This window comes from Stenella coeruleoalba (genome assembly GCF_951394435.1).
Source record: "Stenella coeruleoalba genome assembly, chromosome: 2".
Lineage (NCBI taxonomy): Eukaryota > Metazoa > Chordata > Mammalia > Artiodactyla > Delphinidae > Stenella > Stenella coeruleoalba.
This window is the reverse complement of record NC_137147.1, coordinates 68,627,057-68,649,474: the sequence shown is the minus strand read 5'-3', so window position 1 is coordinate 68,649,474 and position 22,418 is coordinate 68,627,057. Positions and strand designations below refer to the sequence as shown.

The 22,418-nt window shown below is 33.9% G+C and overlaps 1 long non-coding RNA gene across 1 annotated transcript in view; it reads right to left on the bottom strand.

Annotated features, from left to right (window-relative positions):
- LOC307182655 overlaps positions 1 to 22,418 on the bottom strand; it is a 240,048-nt gene that overhangs the window by 41,009 nt on the left and 176,621 nt on the right. Inside the window, exon 3 of the long non-coding RNA XR_013827226.1 lies at positions 4,655 to 4,774. This is a non-coding gene — a long non-coding RNA (uncharacterized lncRNA). The remainder of the gene's footprint in view (positions 1 to 4,654; positions 4,775 to 22,418) is intronic.

Here is a 22,418-nt window from a genome sequence, read left to right as displayed (position 1 = left end):
ATTCGAACAAGGTAGATCATTTATTTCTAACAAGTTGCATTCACATCAAGAAGAGACACTTTCCCATCAGTGGACAATAGCTACAGTGCAGCTGTTCAAAGTGGCAGTTTCAGTGAAATGGGTCTGAGATGGGCTGGGCAGTGACTCTTAGCAAACTCCAGAGGTGCAGGATCATGTTGACTTTAGTGTATAGGATATCCCAGAAATCAGAATAGTCTGTATTTTTCCACAGATTTGGGTCTGCGTGTTTTAGACTAGACCAATCAAAACAATGGGAAATCTTAGGAGGACATTTCAGGTATGCTCATTCTGGACCAATTTCTTGGAAATAGCATGGTATCTAGAGTCATACTCAAAATGTAGAACATCATGCTATTGCCTCCTTTAAGTAATTTCCCTGTTTAGTCATATTTTGCTCTTCAGGGTTTCTTGCTGAAAGTGGTTGATGTGTGTCTGAATAATACAAACAACTTCAAAAAGTAATTTGTTTATATTAATAATTCATCCTATGCAGGTGTGTATGAGAAGTTGGCAAAGAAAACTAAGTTAGCAACAAGTTTTTAGATTTAGTGATTCAGCAACATGATAAATATCTATTGAAATTCTTTGTCATATGCTTAAAAATCTACTGTAGAATCCTCCTGTGGGGTAGTCTCATCTCCAGGTACTGTGTCCAGGTTTAATTTAGGATATGAACTCAGGTTCGTTGCCCTGCAGGCCAAATATCTGATCTCTTTTGAGAGCAGCATCAGAAAGTCTTCACATTTGGTTAAACATAGATGGTGCCAATGGAGGATGGCCATGTAATGGTGTGACGAGGAAAGTGGAAACCTACTCAAGATCAATTCAAGAGATTTTATTACAAACACACTTCAAAGATTGCATGCTGGAGTGTCTGAAATATCTCAGAGCCCAGTAATAAAAGATGATGGAAAGTCTTAGGCTGCTTCCTTGTTTGTGAAAACTGGGGCTTGCCAAATTTCATACTCCCGCCCTTGTGGCATTCTCTCCAAATAAATAAGTTTTTCTTTGTTTCTATATTCACTCATTCAGAGGTAATTCAGTACCACTGTCATTAAATACATTCTTGCTAAAAATTAGGGAGATAGATGTGCATTTTGAGGCTGAGTTTCAAAAATGATTGAGCTTAATGGTACTCTGAAAGTGGAACTTCAATTAAAATGTTATTCTTTCAGTACCAAGAATTATTTATATTTTTTATTCAGTTATGTTATATATAACATGTTATATTCAAGACTAGTTAATAATAAACATATTAGCCAAGCCCACAGTAAATAAATATTTGATAATTTAAGTAAGTCTGTTATTAGTTTGATGATATATGAAGGTAAAAGGAAAGAAGCATCTAATATATTACCTTCATCTTCTATATTTGCATTGTAGATATGAGTCTTTCATATTATTAATATGAATAAGTTTATTAAAGATATAGGTTTGTAAGTGACATGTAAGTATATAATAGAATAATTTTAATAGAAATATTTATATTTCTCAATTAATGTTGACAAGAAGTGGTTGTTTGATTTCTAAGTCAGAGTCAAGTGTATTCTTTTCAAGAACTATTCTCTATATGTACGCTGAGAAAAGAGCTTGATATTTAAAACGTGAATTTAAAAAATAGCTAATGTAGGATTGAAATAGTTAATAGAATCAGACCAGTTCAGTCAATCAGTCAGTAAACAAACGCCTATGGTGCACCCACTATGTTCCAGGCAGGGTGTGTGATGACAGGAATGAAGCAATCTGTGAGAGACATCTTCCCTACCTCTGTGGAGCTGGTAGTATAGACTGTCTGGCAATTTGATCTGTTTTACTATATGCACCTTCTAGTAGGAGTTAAATAAGGATATGTATGTCTTACAGTATACAACTGTTTAATAATAGCTTGTATTGCATACTGCAAAAGTAGTTGAGACTTTTTGAATTACACTTTTCTTTAGGTATGTTGGTGCCATGAAAAAGGCTGAAATTATGCAAACTTCTCGTTTTATAATTTTGAGACAATGGCAGTATTAAAACATACATGTAACATCCTACAGAAAATTAAATGTGTGAACATGAATTACATCATTTGAAAATTCAACTTGTACTTGATTTTCCAGGGTAGCTGGTGTCCAATGAGCCCATGCAATATCAATGTGCTCAGTGATAGAGAAGAAGATGGTAATCGCGTACCAGGGGAATTTAGGTTGTGTTTTGATGATGTGGTCAATCACTTGGCCTTTGTGAACATTCATGGAATAACTGGTTTTATTTAATAAGTCCATTTATGAAAATAACCACTGTTGCACATTGGTGCTTATCAAAAGTATTTTTTTCCTTGAAGAGACTGCACATGTATAGCATCGAACTACCAATTAATATAATTTGTTTAGAGCTATTTTTCTTTCTGTATCATCAAAGCATTAGTTATGAAAGGTGAACGGTAAAATATCCAGCCAAAAAAGGGTTGTGTGGCTATCCCAACAACTTAAATAAAGGGAGTAAGAGAGAACACATGTGTTACAATTATCCAGATTTTTCCTTTAACTGAAGCTTTTAAACTAAGACTGATAGAAAACAGTGTTTAGGAAGAAATAATGCATACTGATTTATATAAAATGCTGTTCATGGTATTTCTCTTTTTATATTAGCTTTAATGAATAGATATGCCTTTTTATTTTGTGGTACCCTACCATTAAGTGATACCATCATTTTTTTTTTCTGCCTAAATAAATTCAAATTCTTGTCACCTACTATCTGTACAGGAAGATTTGAGACATTATTCCTAATTGAGATTTTCACTGAATATCTTTTAAAGATAAATTTGTTTTATTCTTTCACCCACTATTTAAAAGGATTTTCACATTTTTATCTTCTAAAGGAATTGTCAATGAGAAACTAAAACTGCATAGACTATACATTAAAATCACTTTAGTTTTTAAGCTGTCATGAACTGTTTCAAAAAATGCTAAGTTGCTATTGTTTAATGTCTGTCATTTTATAATGCTTTAGAAGTTATCTATCCTGTAAAATTATTAACTGATGCTAAAATTGCCTTGTAAGTATTAGGACAATAGCAATTTTGTAACAGCTGGGACACTGCCAATGTAAGATAAGTACATTTTGCTCTGTAGATTCATAAAGTGCTTTGAAATGGTTTGTAACTGATGGATGGATGCATTTTCTAAGTGTAGAAAGCAATATTTTGTAGAAGGAAATGGCTTGAAAGCTGACACACATGCATGCAAATGCCATTCTCTTCAGTAAGTAATTTGCTTTTTCCTTCAAAAGCATAAATGGCATAGTTAGACACATTATTTTGTATATTGCACATAACAATACAAGATGCACAAAAACAGCAAGTACAAAACATTTCATATTGATAGAAGAACCCATGGCTGTGGTATATGATTAGCATAAATCTATACACACTGAAGTAATGCCTTCAGGATTAAAAAGTGAAACTGAAAGAAATAGGAAAGTCCTACCAAACTTCAGGAAATGACAATATTTATTATCCTTTCCCTCTTTTAATTTTGCTACTTGATTAGAATGCTGTATCATTTTAAATGGATATATTTTCCTTAAACCACTAAACATTAGTCATGGTCCCAGTAAAGTGTTACAAAGCTCTCATATTGTTCTACATACTTGTTTAGGATGGTTAACATCTTTCAGCTTTCAAAACATAAAAGGCAACACTATATTTTCCTGTATGACAAGTGTTCATATGGGACTAGTTTTTGTCAAGTTAAAATTGTTCTGCGACCCGAATTGGATGTCTGGAATTTTTAAAAAATATAGTTACTGTTGTATCCTAAGCACCTAGAGCAGACTGGCAGAGAGTGTATAATCAATAAATATAAGTCAAGTTTGAATTGAATTGTTTTTCAGAGACACTTGATTTGAAACCACTCTTAGCAACTCTGTATTTGTTAAAGAACTTGAGCTTTGGAGCCAAGTTGGTTGGGTTTGGGTCCTGGTATCAACATTAACAGTTTTGTGAACTTAGGCCAGCCTTTTAACTTTGCTAAACTTCAGTTTCCTACTATATAGAATGAAGAACATAACATCCACTTCTTAGGGTCGTTATGAGGACCAAATCTATATAAAGTGCTTTTGCACAGTATCAGGCACTTAGCCCTTGATACATTATGGTCTTTATTATTGCCATACCTCCACCATTATCCACATTATTATTTGGTTTGCTGTATCAATACAGAGTTATCTCAGTTCCTTAAAATGTCCTCAGTTTCCTCTCTGACTTGGACAATTTCTGTGAAAATCACTTAACATTAACTCCACTCGTTAATGAGAGCTTTATTCAGTTAGAGAGGAAACCATACCCTCAATCTTTAACGTTTTAATTTAGTGAGGCAATTCTTTTTCCTCTGATACATATTTCATTCAACACGTTCAAAGGAAATGTAGAAATGAGTAAAATCTACTGGTTGGGTAATATTTTGGATGAATGTAAGGCAAAACTTCCAATTTGTATTTTGGATATGTTTTCTCAGAGATCAGATATTAGAACATCTGGACCTCTTTGGATTGGTCAGTAGAAGACATTATAGAAAATGAACTAATTGATTAACAGACGTGTAATGTACTGAAATTTTCCACCTCTTCAAAAGATGCATTCATTACTTACCTGGAAGACTTTGTCACAAAGATATGCCAGAGGAATGCTTTTAGACCAAAGTGTTTTTACTTCTGAGTTACTTCCACACTTGAGGAAACCTTTGATGGGGTTTCTTCATTGGAAAGATGCCTATGGTAAGAATAGAAAAAAAATTGGTCCTTTATTTGAAAATCCTACAAATTCTGAAGATTTCTAATTTAATGGATTTTTATGAAACATATAGCTTATTAAATAGCTATAATACTTCATGTATAAATAATTTGTCTTTTATTCATACAATTTCTTGTTTTACTTTTTTATGGCTTTAACTCTTGGTGGGAATTCTGTGTTTTTATATATAGTTTTAGTTAGAGCTGTGACACTTGGTGTTTACGACATCACATGTGTTTATTATAATCGTTCTCCCCCAAATCCTCTGTGCATAAAAATGACACGAGGTCATTTTCCTAACTAACTTTATAACAGATGGGGTCATATAAATTTCATTATCATGAGCCCAAATGTCAAAGGCAAAGGCATTCATGACAGCCCTAAATATAGTCCTAGAGATGGGGCCTCATCCTACTTTTTCTCTCTTTGATATGGACCCACTGAGGAATAATGTGCTTTTCTGTTGGTCTTCTTTCTCTCTCTTTACAAATTTATCCAACAGAGAAAGATTACATTCCCCTCACAGTAGCTCTTTAGATTTGTCATCTCAAAAGTCTGTCACTTACAGCCTGGGTTCCTCAGGTATTTATTTATTCATTGTACCAAGCCATAGGCAGGTTTTTGGCATAGTTGTCCAATTACTGATACCCTTAAAGCTCTGTGATCTTGTGGATAAGCCTACTAGAACAACTTAAATTTGTTCACACCTTTTCTCTACCTTGGAGTCCAGGAACTGGAAGTGCCTTTGGGACAACCTATAAGAATGCAACATAAACCCTTAACTAATGCTTACATAAAACCTTTTATTGCCATGTGAGTAAGTGTTGGAAAGATGTTTAATGACAGATAATCTAGCGGGATAAGTGAGTTTTCTGTTCTGTCATCCCTTGTCTTTATGTCGTATGACTTAACACCACTTTTGTATGAGATGGATCAATGACTCTGCTAAGAGGGACAGAAAGATAAATATTCTTCTACACGTTGTTCATGTGATCTTAATTATCACAGATTTGCAGAGGTCTACAAACTGACCCTGCTCTGTATTTATTTCCAGAAAAAATAAGTTTAAGTAATACAGTGCCACCAACCTGCTATTTTTACTCAAAAATATATCTTGAAGATCCTTTATTAGGGCACAGATTTGTTGCACAGTGTTTCATAGCATGGATAGGTGATAATTTACTTGCCACACTGCTATTGATAGACATTTAAGTTATTTACAGTTTTGTGCTATAAAGAGTGCTTGCAATGAACATCCTCATACATGTCCTCTTGTGTGTATGTGTGGCTTTTTATTTAGGATGGATTAAAAGAAAGTTTACTGGTTCATATAGATTCTGCCAAATTGACCTTATGTGGGTCCTAATCCAGTGAATGCAGTCCTCCTAAGAAGAGGGAAATTTGGACTGAGACACAGAAAGAATGCCATGTGATTCCAGAGGTAGAGAACTGGAGTAATATATCTACAGGGAATGCCAAGGATTGCAACCACCAGAAGCTAGGGAGAGGCAAGGAAGGATCATCTTCCTCTAGAGCCTTTGGAGAGAGCATGGACCTGACAATATCTTGATTTTGGACTTCTAGTCTCTAGAATTGTGAGGCAATAAATATCTGTTGCTTTGAGCCATCTAAGATGGTGGTAATTTGTTATGGCAGTCCTAGTAAACTAATACAATGGTCATTATTTCTGGATAGAATTATATTGCAGTCCAAAGCCCAAGAGAGAACATATTAGGTACTAGCAATAGTTTGTGTTCTCCATTTTGTTTCTATGTAAGTGAGATCATAAAAGATGTGTGTGTGTGAATAACGAGACTAAAATGTGAATTCTGACACACACAAATGTCAAATAGACCAGAAACTTGGAAGTAAGGAAATTTCAAGAAAAAAATTTATTTCACAAGTAAATGTCAAAAGAACTTCAACATTCAAAGTATAAAAAATATATTAGGAAAAATCTGTAAACTTAGGTCAGGAATGCATCTGATCCCTAGAAATGAAGGTTAGTTGTCATATTTTTAAAAAGTGAGTATTATAAGTTCTAAAGCTAATAAGGATTTTGTACGCAACGTGACAAAGAGAGTATGTCTGTTATTTGTAGATCTTTATTGACATTTTAAAAATCACTGAAGCTGTGCTTTACATTCAATTGACTGTTTTAAAAGATTATTATATTTTTCACTGACTCATTAAGGTCTAAAAAGCTGCCATGGGCCATTCTTTAATTATGTGTCATAAATGCAATTCTACTGTTACTTAAGTAAAGAATTACACTGTCTTATGACCGACAATGTCAATTTAAAGAAGCATCACTCTCTCACTGGTTACTAGAGTACGTTAGTAGCTATCAACAAGAAAGTAAATAGTAGGGAATTTATTAGTTATTTATTTTCAGAGCACAGAGAATATTGCAATTTTTTGTGATCATATATAACCACCTTGGATAATCCTGTCCCTTTCTAACTATAAAATTTTCATGTTTAGTATCATTTCTATTTCCCTAAAAATTCATGTGAGATGGACCACAATTGTACTTTGCTTCAGGTACTTTTAACTTTCTCTTCACAATTCATCTCAGCCATAAAACTCATTAATCAAATTAGATGGGAGAAGACAAGTTTCCCATGGGTTGATCTTAACTTGTATTCATGATGATTAATCATTGCATAACAGGGTGAGGTCACTGGAAACATGTCATTCTCATAGTCACCATTTAAGTTCAAAGGTAGGAGTATTAGCAGCAATAGTCTAGCAAGAAGACCTTTAAAAATGGTTCAACAGTAAGAAGCCCCTAAATTTTCTTTACAATGTATCAGTGAATAACAGTTTACTTTCTTCCTTAGGATTTTTAGCTATTTTTTTCTACCGAGATATTTATCACTTTTAGATGCTTTCATAAAAGTTTTACATACATGTATGTAGTTTATTAGAACAGTTTTTACATAATTTCATAGGAAGAAGTTTTACTATAAAAGTGATTCTGGTCCATGTTATCTTACATTACTATCTTACATTTGTGTAGCACTAACAAATTTCAAAGTGCTAATCACTCTATTCTCAATTTTTCTTTTTTCTTTTTCTTTTTGTGGAGAGGTCTGAGAGTAAATTCATAGATGAGAAATAATTCTGAATAGACATGAGATTGACCACAGTCTGAATTACTTAACATTTCTTTTTTTAAAAAATATTTTTGCGGTACGCGGGCCTCTCACTGCCGTGGGCCCTCCCGCTGCGGAGCACAGGCTCCGGACGCGCAGGCTCAGCGGCCATGGCTCACGGGCCCAGCCACTCCGCGGCATGTGGGATCCTCCCGGACCGGGGCACGAACCCGTGTCCCCTGCATCGGCAGGCGGACTCTCAACCACTGCGCCACCAGGAAAGCCCCTACTTAACATTTCTGACACAATACAATAAATAATAAATCAAAAGCTACAAATGATGTACTTCACATCCATGCATTTCACTATATGTAAGCTGAACTACAATTTTTAAAAACCTACACACGATTTAACAATTATCTATTCTTAACAAAAATTGGATATGCAAAAATGAGAGATTAAAATTCCTAAATATTATCATTTATTAAGCATTCCCATTAAATACTTTAAAAATGATGGTCTGATTTCCTTGCAGCGTATGTCATTCTGAAATAATAAATTGAGACATTTGCTTGCAAAATAGCAATTACTGCGATTATTTTCATGGTGAGATTCAGGAATATAAGGACCTTTGTGATGTGGTACTTAACACCTCTCTAACTTCATTTTTCATGCCCTCTTTTGTGCTCCCATGTTACCAATTACATTCTTACATTCATTTATTCTTTTATTCTTTCTATATCATCACATGTCTTAACATCACAAAGGAACTTTCTATGCAATAACCTTGCCTTCCAACACTCACCTTCTAGGCACTCTCCATTTCCACAACTCTACTGAGATTGCAGCCCAACACTCTCTTTCTTGTCGCATTCAGGGGGATCCTTCTCATTCCGTACCTTGTTTTATCCCTCAGCAGAATTCAATGGGAATGGCTTCTCCCTCCTTTGAAAAATATTCATCCCTACTGTGACACCACTTTGTCTTGATTTTCCTTCTGTCCACTCCTTCTCATTCTTTTTTACTAGCTCCTCTACCTCTTCTATCAGTTTTGGGTGACTTATACTTCCCAGTCATCTGATAGCTTTATCTTGGGACCTCTCTTATCTATTCATGGACTTTGGAGACAGATACCCTGTGTTCAAATTCCAGACTTAGCACTTACTAGCTGTGTGACTTTGGGCAAGTCTCTTCTTCTTTTTGTGTTTCAGTTTTGTCATCTCTAAAATGGGAGTAATAACAGTACCTACTTCATAGAGCTACTGTATTTAGTGAGATAATATAAACAAAATGCTTACAATAGTGCCTGGCACTTAATACTATCTCCATGTTGATAACAACCAAATTTATATTTATATTAAACATTGCACATGGATTTCCAACAAATATTTTAACTGCTAATTTGATATTTCCACTTGTATGTCTAAAAAGCATGTCAAAATTTACATGTACAAAATGAAAATCTTGATATCTTTCTTTCAAAACAATTTCACTCCCTGTTTTGACCTTACCATCATCAGTTCAATTGCTCCAGTAAAAAACCTTGGAGTAATTCTTCATTCTTTACTTTCTCTTACTTTCACATTCATTCCATCAGCAATTCCTATTTGTTCTACCCGAGTAAATAGTTTAAACCCATCCACTTTTCTGAATCTCCATTGCAATCAGCCTAGTCAGGGAGATCATCACTTCTCATCTGGTGTTATGGACTAGCAAGTCCTCCTGTCCCTCTCTTGCTCTTTTGCAATTCATCTTTATCTATCTGCTCAAATAATCCCTCTGAAACATAAACTATGTTACATATAACTTCATGCTGAGCGCACGGTAGCTTTTCAATAAATATTTGTTGAATGAATGAATAGGTATGATATTAATTGGGTGGCATAGAACCTTAGCAGTTTAAGAAAAGCAGATATTGTCTTAAGTTTATGAGCTTACTGTGAATTAAAAGAACAGGGTATTATGAGAGAGAATAACTAGGAAGTGATAGATACACAATACGTAAAACCAGATGGCTAAGGATGTCTACACTGTGTAGGTGTATTTTAAATTGACACTGGTAGACTGAGAAGGAGCTACTATGGTGAAGACTGTGTGCAAAGAATTCCAGACAGAGGATCTCTGGAAAGAAAAAGCTCTTGCCTGTTTCACAAAACTCAGATGGCCTGTGTGTCTAGAGCTTTAAAGGTAGCTGGGAAATTAAGCAGAGAACAGATCTTATTAGACCTTCATCTGATAATGGGTGGTGATTTTTTATTAGCTATAATGAGACGACTGGACAGTTTTAAGCAGGGGCATTATATAACCCAATTTATGTTTGCAAAGATAAGGACAGACTTCTTAGTGGAAGGACTGGAAGGAAATTGTGAAAACAAGGATGCTATTGAAGAAGGCCAGCAGAGAGGATAGTTGCGGTGGAGCTACGTTGTGGGGATAAAATCAGGTACCAAGATGATTTACTGATGAATGGCCATGGAGAATGGGGGAAAGGAAGCAATTAGGATGATTGCCTTTGGCTTGAGCTCCTGGGTGGATACTGATGCCAGTTTATGAACTGGGTGGTGAGACATTATAGATTCGACCCTGGAGTTTAAAAGGGAGGTTTGCATTAGAGATATAAATTTGAAAATAATCAAATGCCATCATTTTGCTGGCACTTATGACCAAGGGAATAATTGCAATGTTCTAGAAAAAAAATATGGAGAAAAATGAAGGGAGGAACTCCGGTTTTTCAAGTTTGACAGAAAGAAGAGGGCTATCAAGGGTGTCACCACATTTGCCATATTATTTTTCTACATCTATTTCTTGCACAGTAACTCCTCCACAATCTGTCTGGCAAGCTTCTATTCATCACCTGTAACATAACACTACCTCTATTTAACCAACATTTATCAAGCAATTATTAAATACCAAATGTACTTTAATATATGTATTGAATGCATTATTCCATTAACCCACATTATAACAGCTTTGAGGTAGATATACTATTTTACAGATGAGAAACCTAAAGTAACTTACAACTGATTACCAATGGAACTGGGAGTTGAGCCCAGACTGTTAGCAGTTATAGCCTATAGATGTAATTTCTACACTGTATTGTTTCATATATATCTAGTATTTTACTTTCACGGTATACTATATTTTACATATACATATAAGTATAACAAATAAAAGTAATCAGGAAGCTAAACAGAAATTTAAATTATATTTTTTTGTCTTTCTCCTTTACTAAAATATGAGCAAGTTGAAAGTAGAATTCATGGATTACTAAATTTGACCGCTTCCAGGCCAACCATAGTGTCTGATGTACAGCAGACCTAAACAAATACTTGTATGATTAAATGAATATAGGTCCTCAATTTTGAGAGCCAATTATTATAAACTTTTAAGTTCTACTTATATCTTGTTTGTATATCTATATATTCACTTGCTCAGTGTTAAAGGCAGAATCCAGTTTTCATAAGTAGAATTTTGAATCTAAGCTCTCAGTGAGTTTATTAGACCTAAGCTTTGCTGTGTGCATCTTCTCCCTACCAAAATTACTTTTCCCAAGATTACATCACCAAAATATCATGCTGGTTGTTTATTGAATTATTTTATGTAATTTGTTCTAAGTTGTTATTTCATGCAATTTGTTCAAGCCTATCTCTTTTTTTCTGGATTCCCCACCATTTTGAAGTAGTCTTCTATTACTAAGAATTTAATTTCATGCTGCTCTCAAGTATCTTGAATGGAGACCAAAATGTGTGTGACTTCTGGAATGGTAAAATACTAATTTTGTATAATTCACCAAAGATAACTGTGTTAAATGTTCTTTGCTGTAAAAATGCAGTAGGAAAAAGATAAAGAAATATTCTTTTAAAGTAATATTAATTCAGCAAACTACCTTTTATTGTTAGAATTATGAAAGAATATAGCTTAAAATTGACTAGAATTGAATTAAAAGATAAATTGTCTCTATTTTAACAATGCCTGGGTTTTGCTTCAGAAAAGCTGACATCATTAAAATGTTTCACTTTGTCAGGCAGTTTCCAGTTTCTGTTATTAAGAAGCTTTCATTGCTTTGACACACTTTAAAAAATGCATACTGTTTTTGAAAATAATTGAAAAACACTCTAAAACAAAATGTTTCCATGCAATACAATATCACACAATCACCAGGCTGTATCTATTATTTCAAATGTATAGAGCAAGAACTTTTTCCACTTTATTTGCAGGACAGTTTTTCTTTCCTCCCCTTCCCCAGGTATTCGAAGATCTAAACTGGGATTCACACTTAGAAGGCTATTTTTGGATACAAGGAGAAATCTTTCAAGGCAATTTTATACTCTTTCAAATGGCTTTGATTTGGAAATAAATTTTAAGTTGAATAATCTCCTTATTTTTACCTAGTGTCCATTTTTGATACCTGAGAATATCTATTTGGCAGTCAAACTTCCACATAATCATTCATTCAAAAAACAAATCAACCATAACTTAACCATTTTCTAAGGACACTTTGTACCTGGCAGGAGGTGAGTTACTCCAGATTTTATGTAGCCTCTAAATAACTACACCTCAGCCATTTCTATCACTGGGGATATTGGAAGTCATTAAGTGATTTTACATTTTGCAGTTTAATGTGATTAATTTTTTATCCCACCATGTTGACTCTTTGCTTATCTTTAAACTAACTCTCCTATGCAATGCATAGAGGGCAAATGCCTCTATATTTATTGGTTGCTATCCCAGCTCCTTCATTTCTTTCACTTTTGTAGAACCTATTTCTCATCCTCACTATGAACTTCAGCTTCTCCATTTGCACAATCTGTTGCTCTACTTTTGCTTATCTGGAAACTTTATTATTATCAACTATTCAACAAAACTCAGCATTATAGAGTCTATTATCTCTTCTACCTATTTTATATGTTCAGAATTCTTATTATTACCAACATTACCTCAAATAATATCCACCTTCCATGTGTTATACTCCATGTCCAAGGTGGACAGCTGTATTTAAAAATGTTATTAACCATATACATAAAGTCTACTACAATGCATATTAGCTAATTTCATCATGATCCACATCAACACAATAACATTTTTATTTCTCAGAAAGTTTTTTATTCCCCATTAAATTTTCCACCACAGTGAACTCAGAAGTTTGTATAACCTTTAAAACCCAAACTTATTCTCGTCATACATAGACTACAAAGTATTTCATCTCCTATTTTTAAAATAAAAGGCACTTGAAGTATATTCTGCCCTATACTATCCTCCATTCACTAATTAGTAATTATTTTTATGTCTCCTTCTTTGTATCCTTTTCTATTGTTGCCCTGGTAAACAGATATTTATTCTGAATCTTGTTCTCAGCCTTCCTCTCTTTTCTTTCAATGCTTGCTACCTTCTCTCTGTATTTTCTCTATGTATAGTTATCATGCCTACATAGTCTCCAAATCACTATCTCCAGATCTAAATGTGATTCTTCAGTTATCTGCTGAATGTATTACTTATTTACTCAAAACCTTTAATTCATTAAAGCATTTAAGGCCTTCCACTATAACTTGAAGCCTATAACTTGAAGGCTATTCACATTTCACAGTAAGTAGCCCCTTTATGCCTTTGACACTCTTAGTTAAATTTAACAATTTTGTTTTTCTCTAAACGAGTCTTTTTCTTTACTTTCTATTTGCTCATACAACATCTTCTCTTTTTTAAACACTGTAGTACTCTTCTGGCTCTTCAAGGGTGAGTTCATGTGCCTCCTACCTTGAATTCTTCCTGAGCAGGATGTAATACCCCTTTCCTCTGAATTTTCAATATTCTTTTAGCTTTTTCATATTTGTGACCTACTTACAATGTCAAATCTCAAGGTTTAAGTAAAGAGAGATTATCAGCTTCACTTGCTGAATTCTATTGATATTTTAGCTATTTGTGTTCAGCCTCTGAACCACTGATTCCTAGAGTCTAGAATAGGAGTTTTTTCTTACCCAAGTTTATATCCCTCCAAAGCATCTGGCACAGTGCTTTTTCGTCTCCTATAGAGACATTTAATATAAATATGCAGGATACATAAATATTCAGTTTGCCGCACATGAACTTCTTAGCATTTAGATTAGAAAAATTGAACTTGTTTTCTCTCTTCTCATTCCCACTCAGTGCTCTTTCTACATCTTCCTCCAAACTTGCTGTTCTTTATTCATTCTTTTTCCTCTTAGCAATGAGAATACTGTCAAAAATACATCAACACCTATTATCCTTTCCATTAAAAAATCCTGGGTATAAATACACAGTTAATTGATTGTGTTATCCAATCCCCAAATACATTCTCAACTAACTGCTTTTCACCTACTGAGTTCTGGACAGATATGGGTTATATCTGCACTCTGTTCAGTAGAACAACATAAGGATGGAGATACTATTTCTTTAGGTGAGGGCAGTATCATAATGTTTAATTTAAAGAGTTTTGGTGAATGATGCCTTTAAACCAATAAATGCTTAAGAAATGCGGAGTTACCATTATAGGCTACAGTATCAATGAGGCAATGGGAAAATTCCCATAGAGAACAATAATCACAAAGTTTATTATAGGCTTGAAAGAAAGTAATGATATAAGAAAGGACACAAAGAAATGAAAAGATATAGCATTTCTGGTTGAAATGGATATAGTAATAAATCTTCAGAGGAGGAATATTTAGGTCTCATACTGACAGAAATATATGTCTCCAAAGAAAGTGTGTGGAGATGCTTTTATAATTGTGACATGTTCTGTGGAAGGTACCCTTACAAATTTCTGAAGGTTACATGAGAGAAAATGCCAAATAAGCTGGTGTATGTACATTAGATATCAATGATGGAATAATTTTAATCTTAGATAAGTCACGAAGAAGAACTGATTTTTATGAACTTACTCTTGTATTTACCAGTAAGGATGAGCATTGCAATTATTATAAAGTTTATTTGGAATAATGCCTGGAGTCATTTATATTTCACTGAGAAATTAAAATATAATTCAGTGTACTCTTGCTGTGACAAAAACAAATCGTTCTTTATTTTTCCAACTGGATAATTTCTAGGAACTTTGATTATTTTTACATTGATATTATAACAAATATGTTTTATTTTTCTTATGACCCTCAAAGGTGAGGTTATAAAAACTGACAGTATTCTTTGGGATATTGTGCTAAGCACACAGTAGCATAGTAAATTGATGACATAGCTATTTTTAGGAGATTTTATTTCAGGTATTATATTTCCTAATACTTAAATGTTCCTAAGGTCCCTTTCTTTCTCTGACCATCACTCTTGTAACATTGAAGGACACTCTGATTATTGCTATTTTGTAGACATGAATAGGGCTCCAGTATGGTACATTTAAATAAAGTCATATATCAAGGGAGTTGGAATGTTCCCTTTCTCCAGGATGAAAGTGTTTTAATGAAATGATTCAGAGTAACCTCCACTCATCATTTCACCTTGTCTGTGTAGATAAGGCCTATGTGAGAAGGTGTTCTAATGTATAAGCCCAGGGCAGTGATTAAGGAGGATAAGTCTATGTAGCATCATTTCTTGGTTCTGCCACTTACTGACTGTTAAGCCTTTTCTTATCTGCACTACTTTTCTTATTTGTACATTTGTAGTAGTGGTACCTACCTCACAGTATTGTTGTCAATGTGTTACTCAATGTGTCTGATACATTCTAGCCACTTGATATTTGTTAACCATGCTTGTTATAATCAAGAGGGAAGTTAATAAAATATTTGATTAATTCCTAATTAAAGAAATATTTATTGTGATTCTTCTTAATACCAGATGCCATTCTAGGCACCGTTCCTACCCTCAAGAAGATCATAGTTTGCAAGAAAAAAATGGCCAAGATAAAGAGTTATACCAAGGTGGAATTAAGTGCTAAATAAAATGTGCTCATCGTATTATGGCAGAACAAAGGAAATTTGACCACAAAAGCACTTACATTAATAGCAACAGGAAATAGACTATAAGATCAGAATTTCACACAACTGACAAAAATAAATGAAAAAAGAAAGAACCAAAACAATTTTTTAAAGAGTAGTTTTGACAACTTATGTATATTTTCTTGTGAAAAAAACAGAGTAAGGGACTAAAAGTCTATAGCTTAATAATGGCTCTGATTAGTATTAATTTATGTAATATCTACTTTTTATTTACTAAAAGTTTTTAAAGAAATTTTTATAAACACTAAGCAAGTATTTTATATTCAAATCATATACTCCACATTCATACATATAGGAGTATATGTATAGTCATATATTGTGGCAGGTGGATAAAGATTATTCTGTTGAGTTTCTACCTATGGACACATAGCATCATAATGCAGATTTGTTTTTACTTCTTTCAAACACCCTCAAATTCCACGGGGCAGAACAAAACTTTCAGTAGTCATTATTGTACTTTATTTATAACCATTACCATTCACACTGTTTATTTACAGAAGTGATAATAAAAGACAATACATAAATATTAGAGTAGTTAAACATTTCATATTTTTAATAATTTACATTCATTTCTCCTTTCTTGGAAAAATAAACAACGTGTCTGTTGTTTCTTAAGATCCTGGATGACTTGTTTCATGAACACACACATGCTGAAATAATCACTTTGATTATTTTTATATACATATATAATAAACACTATATGCATGAATATTTGCAGTCTTCATTAAACTCATTAAAAGGAGGCTAATTCAAAGATAAACAAATCACTTCTACTAGCCATTTCATTCCCTTCAAATATGACATTTGATTGGGGATCCAGCCTAATTATACCTCAATCCAAAATGAGACTCACAATTTTTGTTTTCTGGTTTATGATTGTGAAAAATGATCACAAATTTTGCCTCCCAAAACACAGATGCCACATTTTGTTCCAGATCCCATTGGTTATTGGTTGTATGGCTTAGTTGTTTAAACTTAATTTTGACTTTAGATTTGGGCTCAGGCTATAATTTGTGGACCCCTGCTGTAGACAACTATCTGGCAAGTTGTTAGGTTTAAAAACAATAGTAGTAATCTTTATAAATTGCAAAAAAAAGTGAAATCATTTAACAGATAGAAAAGATAAATCATGTTTTTGATACTCATTAACTTTGAATAAAAGAATATGATAAGAGAAAATCTTAACGTTAAGAGAAGTGGGACTATCGACCACAAAACAGTACCCAGGAATACAGTTTTTCTTATTGAATTTAGAATAAAAATTAATTTGACAATTTAACATTAAAGTCTCACAGATTAAAGATCAGTAGAGAGACAATGGAATTGTTAAAATAAATGAGACATCTACAAGAGATAAAGGAATTATAACATTAATAAAAGAAAGATTAATGCAATAAAGTAAAATTAATTTTAATTTAGACTAAGTTTTAGGTGTTTAAATATTATATAAATATAAAAAGCTCAAAATGGGTTTTGAGGTGAATATGATAGATTCAAGATGCTAGATTCCTTATCTTTCTGGGGACAGAGTTCAAAGTTTTTTAAGTTAATAGAAATAAACTCTAAAATATTTGGAACTGCTGTCCTAAATATATAAATAGTAGGAGAACTTGAAAAATGGTAGGAAAAAATGAAATAAAGAGGGATAACAATATAAAACAATAGCTATGACGGAAGTGACATAAATGTATCTATTCCACTAAATATAAAGAGACAGTTCTCTTGGAAGAGAAAAATAATTGGCTGAATTGCAAACAAATTCCAGCAATCTTTTGCCTTTAAGGGATACTATTAAAATCAAATGGGAGAAATATTTTAGGATCATCTATTTTACCTATGAAAAATAATGGAGAGGGCTTCCCTGGTGGCGCAGTGGTTGGGAGTCCGCCTGCCGATGCAGGGGACACGGGTTCATGCCCCGGTCCGGGAGGATCCCACATGCCGTGGAGCGGCTGGGCCCATGAGCCATGGCCACTGAGCCTGCGCGTCGGGAGCCTGTGCTCCGCAATGGAAGAGGCCACAGCAGTGAGAGGCCCGCGTAAGGGAAAAAAAAAAAAAAAAAAAAAAAAAAATGGAGAGAAGGAGTTATATATAATGCTGTATGGTATGGTAGATTTCATTGTTTTGAACATTAAAAGAAATCAAAAGTTGACTATATAATAGAGGTACAAATTAAAAAACCTAGCAATATTGAACTATATATTCCAAATAACAGTAACAAAAGACATAAAAGGAAAAACAAAAAACTACTAGAAGGAAACAGAAATATAATTTTTGAGATCTTTAATCCAAAATCAGTATGTCAGTTTATATACTTGTAAATATAAGTAGAAACATTATAGAGAGCAGCAAACAAGAAAAATAAAAGCAAATAGTGGAAAATAAACCAAAACATTATGGAAAGAAACCAGACTATTTCTAAGGAATGTCTATATCGCTAAAGGACACCACTAATCACTAGGGAAATGCAAATCAAAACCACAATACGATACCACTTTACACCCAACAGAATAGCTATTACCAAAACAAAGAAAATATCCAGTGTTGGCAAGGATGTGGAGAAAATGGACCGCTTATGCAATGCTGGTGGGAATGTAAAAAAAGTACAGCTTAGATGGAAAACAGTATGATAGTTTCTCAAAATATAAAAAAATAGAATTATCACATGATTCAGCAATTCCACTCCTGGGTACATACATACACAAAAGAATTAAAGCAGACACTCATAAAAATACACACAGAAAAAGATGCCTGTTTCATTAGGTTACTGTAGGAATAAATGAAATAATTTAATATAGTGTTTGGCACATAGAAAATGCTTTACAACAGTTAATTTATTGATATAATAGTCTTTGAAATATCTAGTCCAATATACAGTTTACACATGAAGAGAGTTTAATTAATTGAATAGCTAGTTGTTTGCATTATCAAGACTAGTTCTATGATTATTGATCAAATGTTATTTCCACAGTATAACATGACTTAGCTATATATGAATATGAAAAGACGAAACTGTTAAAAATTTACAAAATACAACCAGAGCTTGCTAAGCTCTTTCTATTTCATGTTCTTACCCCATGTTATTCTCTCTCTTAGAAGGCCTTTTTCACATTTCTCCAGAAATCCAGACAGATTTCTATTCACCTTCCAGGTTTCAGCGTTCAAGTCGACTCAGTCAGTTTTTCTTCTTATATGTCCTTATAACAGGCTGTGATTTTCTTCTACAGCACTTAGTAAAAGCTTAATTACATAATTATTTGCCTAATTAGTTGTTTAATGTCTGTCTCACCCAAAGGTTGTAAGGTCCATTAGAACGCTTATTGTAGCAGTATGTGTAACATGATATGCTCTGAGTGAATACTGCCTAAATAAACGGATTGGGCACAATAAGAACAGATTAAACCAGTCATCTTGGATTCTTTTTGGAATGAAATAAAACAAACAATGGAACTTCTCAATGCACATGAAATGCTATTCTTCCTCTTTACCTTTCTGTTCCAGCCATCCTACTTGTCTTTTAAATCTTCAAATGCATCATATTCCATTGCCTTAATGTATTCAAGTATAGTGTTTTCTCCATCTGTAACCTCAACATCATCCCTGACCTGCCAAGTTCCACTCATTGTCAAGCAGACACTGGTTTTCCAGTCTTCTTCTTATCATCCCATACTTTCTTATTTTAACATCCACAGTTGTATTTATTTAGTGTATGTCTTTTTTCCCCCACTATACTATAAGTCCAAAGGGGTTAGGGACCAAATACATCTTATTCAGTGACTCGTATTCCTAGTGCCTCATACGCTGCTTGGCACAGTTTCTGATGCATCCATTTACCTGGATGTTGAATTAAAGAATACATAAGGAGATGAGAAAGTCATCAGTTCTCAATGAAGTACTCCTCATAAAAATTTGTAGCAAGAGGAATATAGAGACATTACAGACAAAACCATTAACATCTGAAGAGGTTAAGAGACTAGCCCTGTTAGTTATCTATTATTAACTAATAGAAATAGCTGCTACTAGTTGACAGTTAGTGAAAAAGTTTAGATTGGTCACTACATCATTTTGCACTTGAACCCCAGAAACTGCTTGTTCAAATGCACATTTCTGGCTCCTACACCTGAAGACTCTATCCAGTATGTGGGGCTCATGTACCTATTAGCCTCAAGAGGCACAGGGCCTAGGGCCCACACACTCTTAGGGGCCTATGAAAGTTTTTTTTAAAAAAATCAGAAGAGGGTGGAGCAGTGGTTAAGAGTCCGCCTGCTGATGCAGGGGACACGGGTTCGTGCCCCGGTCCGGGAAGATCCGACATGCCGTGGAGCGGCTGGGCCCGTGAGCCATGGCCGCTGAGCCTGCGCGTCTGGAGCCTGTGCTCCGCAACGGGAGAGGCCACAGCAGTGAGAGGCCCGCGTACCACAAAAAAAAAAAAAAAAAAAAAAAACAGAAGAAACAGTTATGAACTATTAGGTCAAAGAAAAAGTGTAAAATATATAAATTATATAAAAATATAATATTTTATATATTAAAATATACAATATTAATATAATTATATATTAAAATAGATAATATTAATATAATAATATTAATATACTTGTATTTAGACTAACACATAAGTGAAATATAAATTTTAATATTTCCTACGGAGAAAAGTGCCCACGAAGGAAAAAGTGCCTAAAGCCCACTCATGAAGTGGCCCTGTTAGTAAGACTGAGTTGGACATACTTAAGAACCTCCTGAAATGATTTTGAAGAAGGTGCCCCTTAGGACAACATTTGAGAAACTGCGCTAGATGCTTCTGCTTTAGTCCTGACCCAAATAGATTTACTGAAGAATTGTTATTTAATTTTCCAAAGGAAAAATATCCTTTTATTAAGGACATTATTTCTGTAAACAGAAAATGATGCTAGTACATAGAAAGGATATATATCTTATCTTGATCACATTTAGAAATAAAAATATTAAATCACATAAAAAGACCAATCCAAAGAAAGCCACAGGTAACTTCACCTGTAAATAGAGATATTAAAATTAGAAATAACACTTTAGCTCACTTCAAAGAGTAAAATAGGTTAAATTAAACCATATGTTTCCATTATGACTGAGTAGGATTTAGTGCAGCCAAGAAATTCTGGTATAGCACAGGAGAGGTTATTAATATAATTCATCACATTAGTAGGAAAGATGGTAAAAAATTATATAATTATCTCAATAGATGATAAGAAATGCTAAAATTCTGCATCTATTCTTTATTTAAACCCTAAAAACTATGTTTGGAGTATTCCTCTCTTAGCATGACAAAGTACATATTTAAAATCTGGAGCTAACATTATACTTAATGGAAAAACATTATGGTTATTGTTATTCCTTTTAAAAATAGGAATTTACTTAACAACAACCAAAACATACTGAGCCATAGCTATTCAAAAAGGAAAATAGGGCTTCCCTGGTAGCGCAGTGGTTGAGAGTCTGTCTGCCGATGCAGGCGACACGGGTTCGTGCCCCGGTCCGGGAGGATCCCACATGCCGCGAAGTGGCTAGGCTCGTGAGCCATGGCCGCTGAGCCTGCGTGTCTGGAGCCTGTGCTCCGCAACAGGAGAGGCCACAACAGTGAGAGGCTCGCGTACCACAAAAAAAAAAAAAAAAAAAAAGGAAAATAATTGATATAAATATAGAACAATAAAAAATATATATAGAGAAAAAGCTTCCTGCAAATAAAATTATTACATACCTAAACACAAGAAAATAAAAAATTATCCAAGGCAATAAAATTATAAAATAACAAGAGTCTTTATAAACAACTAAATATCATGGTATACATGGAAACCAACAGTTTAGAGGCAGAAATACTGGAAGCTGGTAGCTCCACTTTTTCCTCACCGATTTCAAATTTATGGTGCATTTGTATGATGTACTTTGAACTAAATTCTGAAGCCAAGATACAGCTAATGCATAGGCATCTCCAAATTAACAGCACACAACTCACCATCTATACATGTGCTTTGTGGAAGAAGGGTGACATTAGTTCCTCCTGAGTGCTCACTCAATCACACAAAAACACATGCATGCACATAAAACATATACATCCACTCACAAGTACACACATACAAACACACACAAACACATACATTTAAATACACATGAACACACACATATACTCATATGTTTGCACATGCACATAAAAAGATACACACACATACAAACACACACACCTGTCCTCTTTCAGAAGAAGAGCTGGCAAAGTCCAAAAGGATTAAAACCAGGATTTTCATAGAAGGTAAAGGGTGAGGTAAGTAGGGTTCATAGCCTGATAGTCTGGCTATGGAGCTCATGTTATTAACCACAGTATTTTGGGGCCACCTCTTTATTTTAAGAGTGAGAATATCTGCCTTAAAGGGGTTTATTGAGGATTACAAGTGATAATATACGAGAAGTGATTAACACAATTCCTAGCACATACTACACACTTATTGAATATTAGAAATTGTAGTTTTATTAATACTTTTTTCCCACAAAATGTCCAAAATCATTTAGGCTGAGTTGTAGTGAAAGAGAGGGTTCCAACACGGT